This window comes from Chrysochloris asiatica, unplaced genomic scaffold, assembly GCF_000296735.1.
Source record: "Chrysochloris asiatica unplaced genomic scaffold, ChrAsi1.0 scaffold00004, whole genome shotgun sequence".
In the NCBI taxonomy this organism is placed as follows: Eukaryota; Metazoa; Chordata; class Mammalia; order Afrosoricida; family Chrysochloridae; genus Chrysochloris; species Chrysochloris asiatica.
This window is the reverse complement of record NW_006408522.1, coordinates 17,022,409-17,030,530: the sequence shown is the minus strand read 5'-3', so window position 1 is coordinate 17,030,530 and position 8,122 is coordinate 17,022,409.

Sequence of the window (8,122 nt, the reverse complement as noted above, 5' to 3'; positions counted from 1 at the left end):
CAAATCTGTTCTTCAGATGATCCCTAAATTCAGGTGGGATATATTCAAGGTCATATTTTGGCTCTTGTGGACTTGTTTTCATTTTCTTCAGCTTCACTTTGAATTTGCATATGAGTAATTGATGGTCTGTTCCACAGTCTTCCCTTGGCCTTGTTTTGACTGATGATATGGAGCTTTTCCATCGTCTCTTTCCACAGATGTTATCAATTTGATTTCTATGTATTCCATCTGGTGAGGTCCATGTGTATAGTCATCTCTTATGCTGTCTAAAGAAGGTATTTGATGCTTTACAAAGGTGAGATATTAAACATTTAAATTTCCATCATAGGGAAGTGGGTAAACAAATTGTAGTAAAATCCCATGATGAAATATTATCCATCATTTAAATGAATGAAATCTGTCTACATGTATGCATAACACAGTTATAATTTTTTAATTATGTTCATTAAATAAGTAAGATGCAATAGGATATCTTCACTATGAGATAAATCTTTTAAAATTTCAACACATGAAAAGTAATGCAATGCATTGATTGTGGATAAACAATAATGAAGTAAAAATATCCACCTGGAAGGGTTCATATATCCATTTCAAAATAGTGGTTCTCTGGGGATGGAGGAAGAGATAGGAAGGAAGGAGGATGGGAGGTGAATACTTCAACAGTATTTGCAATGATTTATAAAGAAGGAGAAAGAAAAACATCCCAAAACAAAAACTCAGGCAGTTAACAAATGACTGCATGTCAGAAAGTCCCTTGCCTAAAGAACAGTATTTGTTCAGCTTCTCTCTTTTTCGTTTTGAGGAGGTAAAACAAGAAAGTCCATTTCCTAATCTAGAGATTCTTGACAAGTTTCAATTGGAAAATCTAGTTCCCAAGGTAGCCCATCTTCCCACGAGGAAAAACAGTACTACAACTACACTGGCTTAGAGAAGGTGGGAGAAGCACAAAGAGACAGCTGCTAAAGATTTAACTTCCCACCTAGACAAGTCTTTAAAGAAACGACTGCCTGAACAATGTAATGATTTCATTTAAATGGAGCCAGGCTAGGCTGCCTCCACAGTCTGTAACATTTCTACTCAGAGCTGTACACAGAATAAGAAATTGTAAAGTCATTACTGCAAAGTTGATAGTCATGGAGGCATTTGGAATTTAATTCAGTACTTATAGAAGATTTATTCTTGGGCTTTTTTTTTTTTTTTTAAATCAACATCTCCTCACCCATCTGTGTTTTTGCAGTGAGGCTTCTAATGCTGAAGCCTTGTGACTGTTCCCATTTGCTCCATTATCACTATAACATGCAAACCCCATGTGTTTTGTTCTGCCTGGTCCCAGTCCAACTTAAACATTGATGAAATGGGAAATAAGTTAACGTGGTGCCAGTGTTGATGGAATCCTCATACAAAAGACTTGCCCTCAGACACAGAATTCACTACTGAATTAATTGTACTCTATCTGGGGAGAACATTTCATGTAATCAAATAACATGACTATGCATTTATGGACCCCAATAAATGGGTTGTTGTTGTTGTTTAGTGCCATTGAGTCGGTTCCGACTCATAGCGACCCTATTTCAGAGGAGTAACTACTGAATTTGAACTGCCGACTTTATAGTTCAAACCAACTTTGCTGTGTTGGTGCTGCAGGGCCATACCAGGACTCCAAAAACCATGGTTGTTGTTGGTAAGTGACATAGAGTCAGTTCGGACTCATAGCGACCCTATAGAGGGTCTCTGAGGATCAGCTGTTGAGTTTGAACCACCAACCTTGCAGTTCAAGCCCACCTTGCGGTTTAGTGCATTATCCTACAGCACCACACCACACCATGACTGCCACAGTGTAGGTGCACTGCCTTAACTGCATGCGGTCCAGTGCTCACCCTGCAGCACCACACATTTAAAGTAACAGAAATCTTAGAAGGCTGCCAAAGTTTCTTCAGCGTTCACATAGCCTCCTACAACCCAGGAAAATGTCACTGGCCCTGGGTCTCCTCCAGGTGAGATTGGGGGCTCAATACAGGTATGTTTCTGGTTATTTTTGATTTTCAAGTGGGCTTAACAAGAGATGGTATTCTACAAGAAAAAGATGAACAATCCAACTTTACAATGGCAAAGAACAAACAGGACAGATACTTCCCCAAAGACAGCATTTAGGCAGCCAACAAACATAGGAAGAAATGTTGACGATCATTAGCCATTGTTGTTGCTGTTAAGTGCCAACCTTATGGTTAAGTGCTTATCTTACAGATGCAAACCAAAAAAGCAATGAGGTATCATTTTACTTCATCATTAATAGCAAAGTTCAAAAACTCAGAAAACAACAAATGTTGGCAAGGGTCTAGAGAGACTGAGACACTTCTACATTGCTTGTGGGAACAAAAATGGTGCTACCACTGGAAAAATGCTCCCTCAAAAAGGTGGAAATGGCCAATACTTTATGTTGGCAAGTTACCTTATAACCCAGCAATTCCTCTACTTGGTATATATCACCAGGAAATAAGAACTGTGACACAAGTAGACATATGCATACTCATGTTTATCATTGTTGGTGTGGTGCTGTAGGATCAGCACTGGACCACTAACCCCAACATCAGCTGTTCAAACCCACCAGATGCTCCTCGGAAACCTTATACAGGATTGCTATGAATCAGAACCCACTCAACGGCACTAAATAGCAACAATATGTTCTCACAGAATTATTCACAATAGGAAAATGGAAACAGCCTAAATACCCATCAATGGAAGATTGGATTAGCAAACTTTGAATCATATCCACAATGGAGTATTTCTCAATGTTGAAGAAAAACGATGAATCTGCAAAACACCTCATAAGTGGATGCACCTGGAGGACATTATGCTGAAATTTAATCACAAAAGAACAAATACTGTATGAAACCATTATTGTAAAACTCAAGAAAAGCTTTTCATGCTAAAATAAACGTTCTTTGATGGTTACCAGGGTGAGAGTAATTCACTGTAAAGGGAGAGTAATTCACTGACTAGAGGGTAGACACATATTAACTCCAGTGATGAAGAAGGCAATATACAAGAAGAGGGAGGTTGGCAGAAGAATGATGAAGACAGTGAAGACATGGGGAGGAATGTCTTAAAGGGGAATGAGGTAAAGACTGTTATATACACATCGCTGCAACAACAGTGTTCTAGGGGTAGATCCATGGAAAGATACACAGGCTGAATGGGTACGGAGGGAGAGTAGGAGTATACCCACAAACACATAAGAGTTTGACAGAGGTTTTTTTGTACCTGGGTATTTACCTTTGCTGTGAACACCCCTGTAAATGGGATAGAGCATACAGGGGACAAAACTTCTTAGACATTGAAAACACCTTGAGGGGACACTATAGTCAACTGGCATAGCATTGTCCACAATGTTCTATTATTTTACTTTGTTGAGTAATGACAGGGATCTTAAAAACACATGAGTGGCCATCTAAGGTGCAATTATTGGTCTGTCCATGTACAAAAAAAAAAAAAAAAAGAAGAGTGATGAGAATTGAAGATACTTGAAATCAACTAGTCCAATGTGCTAATGGGTCATGTGAACATCAATCTCTATTGACTCTTGAGACTACAAAAACTAGATGGTGCCCAGCTACCAACTATTCTGGAAGACCTCATATTAGAAGGTCCTGGATAGAGTGGAAGAAAATGTCGAACAAAACTGAAAATTATTATAAAACAAAAACAAAAACAAACAAACAAAAAAAAAAACAGGCTTACTAGTCAGAAAGAGTAGAGGAACCCAAGACTATGGTCACGGCCACCTTTAAGATCTAGAATGGAATTCACCTTCATGGCCTAATTTTCAGCCAAACAGAAGATAGGTATATAGGTGAGGACAATGAGCATACTAGTGAGGTATGCTCACTGTGGAATGTCCAACCAGTCAAGATCTATAGCATCATTTACCTAAAGACGAAGTTTAGAAGGGTTGGGAAGGAGGGTAGAATGGAAATGAGAACCACAGGAAGAAAGTGGGATAACTATTTTTATATAGATGGGATCACAATCACTGAGATGGAACAAAGTGTTGTGGTTTCTTCAGTGTAAAACTGATTATCTTGCTCTGTAAACCTTCACTCAATTCGCAGAAGTTTCAGAAATTCAAAAAAGGAGGTGGCTAGACTAGCAATCTCATTTAGACTACTATAAACCACAATATTCTAACCCTTTTTTGTTGTTATTCTTGTTAAGAGCCATCAAGTTAGTTCCAACCTATAGTGACCCTGTATAGGGTTTCCGAGGAACGGCTGGTGAGCTTGAACTGCCAACCTTGCAGTTCAAACCAACTTTGCAGTCCAGCACATTAACTCATAGCACCGCAACCATGACTCTATTCTAACCCCTAAACATCAACAATTAACCATACTTCACTGTTTTAGGAGACAAGCCTGGACTGGAGGGGACCTCCAAAGCAGAGTTTTTAGCAGTTGAAACACTTTTTTACCTAGTCAGCCTTTCTGGGGTAGTGATAGTAGGACATATACTTCCACTTCAGAGTAGTGAAAGAGGGCCATGCTGGTTTCCTTAGAATAGAACCCTTGAGCTTCTAAGAACACATAGTTCAAAACATGGAACAGATCATTTCCCTGGATAGTTAAGGATCAAAATTAAGCAGACAAGTACATCACCCTATGTCCTGAGGGTAAATCAGGGCCAAGCCTAACCCAGGCTATGTCAGAATACAATATCAGATACTGGATGTCATGTCTGCAAAGGCTAGGGAAGCAGTAGAAAAAGAAATAAAAATTAGTGAACTTTTCAAGGAAAACAACATTTCCAGGGTGAGAGAATAGCTCTACCATCACTTGAATCATCTCCGTTTAATGCTAATTTCTAATTACAAAGCTACAATGGGAGCTTGAAAACGTTCATGGAAACATGGAATTGAAAGATAATGAACTTTTTCCATAAACTTTTTCAAGCCCCCTCATATACTCAACCTTAAAAAAAATAATAATAATAATAAAGGATAAATACACAAAGAGAGAACATTGAAAACACATACATGATCCTATTAATACTTTATACAACTTTCTAAGAGCAGGGTTTCTCAACCGCAGCACTATTGACATTTTGGACCAAGTAATTCTTTGCTGGTGTGGCCTCAAGGTCAGTTTGAACAAAAAGGTTGACAGTTCAAACTCACCAGTTGCTCCTCAGAAACCCTACACAGGCTCACTACAAGTTAGAAACTATTTAATGGCACTTAACAATAACAATTCTTTGCTGGGACAATTGGGAGAACCTCTCCTATAGGAGAAACATCCTTGGCCTCTAACTCACTAGCTGCCAGTAGTAGCAGCACACCCTCTCCGATGCAACAAATATGTCCCCAGACATTGCCAAACTTCCCCTCAGTGGAACAATCGCCTATGGCTGAGCACCAACCACTGTTTTAGAGATACCTTACAATTTTGAAACCAGAAATTTTCACATCATTGCAATGTAAGCATCTTTCTATGTCATTAGAAACGTTTCTGAAAAGTTTCTTCTAATGTTTGCACTGTCACCCAATACGCTATGCTCTGTAACATATTTACTGTAGAAAAAAGCAGTCTGTTAACATCGTTGGTTGCTAACCAAAAGGTAAGGAGTTTAAGTTCATTCAGAGGTACCTCAGAAGAAAGGCCTGGTGATCTACTTCTTTAAAAAATCAGCCACTGAAACCCTACATGGCAGAGTTCTATCCTAACACATACAGAATAGTGGAGTTGCCATGAGTCAGACTCGATTCAATAGCAGTTAGTTAATGTAACCAGACTTTGTTTTCAACATTGTCCAATAATATGGTGAACATCCTTCTCTCTCTCTCTCTCTCTCTCTCTCTCTCTCTCTATATATATATATATATATATATATATATTGTTGTTAAGTGCTATCAAGTCGGATCCAACCCATAGCGACCCTGTACATATATATATATATATATATATATATATATATAGAGAGAGAGAGAGAGAGAGAGAGAGAGAGAGAGAGAGAGACACATAATTCATTATTTCTTTGAACTATATTTCTATGTTAGAATTATTGGGTCAAAAGTTTTTTTGTTTTGTTCTTAATATCATTTTCTTTTAAAGCTTTGGATATGCTTTTATCGGTTTCTATTTAAGATTGGTGTCAGCCTTTACTTGTGACATTCTCTCCCATTCTACTCCATGAATTCAGGAATATCCATCTTTTCTATTTACTACAAGGTCCCACACAATATCTAAAATAGTGGAACATAGTAGCAGTCAATATTATTTTTTGAATGGATGGATGGATACGTGAATGAATGGCAGTTACTATTTCAAACAGATTGCTAGGGTTTTATTACTTATCTTATTCACTTCATCCAAAAATAGCACACTTACAGTTGATCAGGAAGGCTGAGCGGCACATCATTAAAGCAGTCACCTGCTAACCTAAAGGTCAATCGTTTGAACTCACAGGTCTGTCGGGGGAAAGATGTGGCAGTCTGTAAATGCTACAACTTTGGAAACTCTATGGGACAGTTGTAACCTGCCTTATGGGTCTCTATGAGTTGATCCTGAAGAAATAGGCTATAAATGTACTGTGTAAATTACAGCAAATTGTAGATAATGTTACAAAGAATAGAAATCCAGCACACCTCATTGTGCTCATACAGAACTTATACACAGATCAAGTGGTAGTTTTTAGAGCAAAACAATAATACAGTGTGGTTTAAAATCAGCAGAAAATGTTGGTATCGTATTCTGTCTGTATGCCGAACAAATCATCCAAGAAGCTGAACTATATGAAGAACAGCATCAAGATTTGAGTAAGAGTCATTACCATGGAATATACAGATGCTTGCTGAAAATGAAGAGGGCTTGAAGCACTAACTGACGAACATCAAAGACTACAACCTTCAGTATGAATTATACTTCAACATGATAAAATTTAAAAAAAAAGAGAAAGATCCTCACAACTGGACAACAATGATGTAAGTAACATCATGATAAAATACTGTATATGATAAAAAAATTATTCAAATTTACACACAAACCACTTAAACCAGGGATTATTAAATTGAAGAATTCATTCTATCAACTTTTTCAGTCTGAAACAGATCAAACATGCAGTCAAAATGCATTGATAATTACTGGTAATTGGAATGTGAACATTAGAAAGAAGAATTAGTAATTGGAAAATATTAACTTGGTGACAGGAACAATGCTGGAGATCTCATGATAGAATTTTACGAGATAAATGACGTATTCATTGCAAAAACGTCTTTTCAGCAATGTAAAAGGGAATTTACACATGGAGTACACAGGAATCAAATTGACTACATCTGAGACAATGGAGAAACTCCATATCATCAACCAAAACAATTGCTCATCTGTACATTCAGGCTGAAGATGAAATGAAAACAAGTTCACGAGAGCCAAAATACAACCTTGAATATATCCTATCTGAATTTAGAGGTCATTAGAAGAGCAGATTTTATGAATAGGCACTAATGACTGAAGACCAGAAGAGATGTAGGATGATATCAAGAACATCATTCATGAAGGAACCAAAAGGTCACTAAAAGACAGGAAAGGAGAAAAAATAATAATAAAAGAGATTCTGAAACTTGCTCTTTAGCATAGAGAAGCTAAAGCAATTAAAGAAAAGAAATAAAAGAGCTGAACAGAAAATTTCAAAGAGCAGCTTGAGAAGTTAGAACACGCTCAGCATTTCTCAAATTAAAGTGAAGAAAAAGTCAAGCCTCGGCTTGTAATACTGAAGGATTCTCTGACCAAAACATTGAATGATGCACAAAGCATCCAAAGTAGATAGAATGAAAATACAGTCATTGTACCCAAAACAAATGGTCTATGCTCAACCATTTCAAGAGATAGCATATGATCAAGAACCAGTGGCATTGAAGGAAGAAGTCCAAGTAACACTGAAGGTGTTGGCAAAAAACAAGCCTCCAGGAATTCATAGAATATGAATCAAAATCTTTCAACCAACTGAAGCAACACTATAGGCATTCACTCATCTTTGCCAAGAAATTTGGGAGACAGCTACATGGACAGCCAGTTGGAAGAGCTCCATATTTGTGTCCATTCAAAGAGAGGTGACCCAACAGAATGCAGAAATCAAA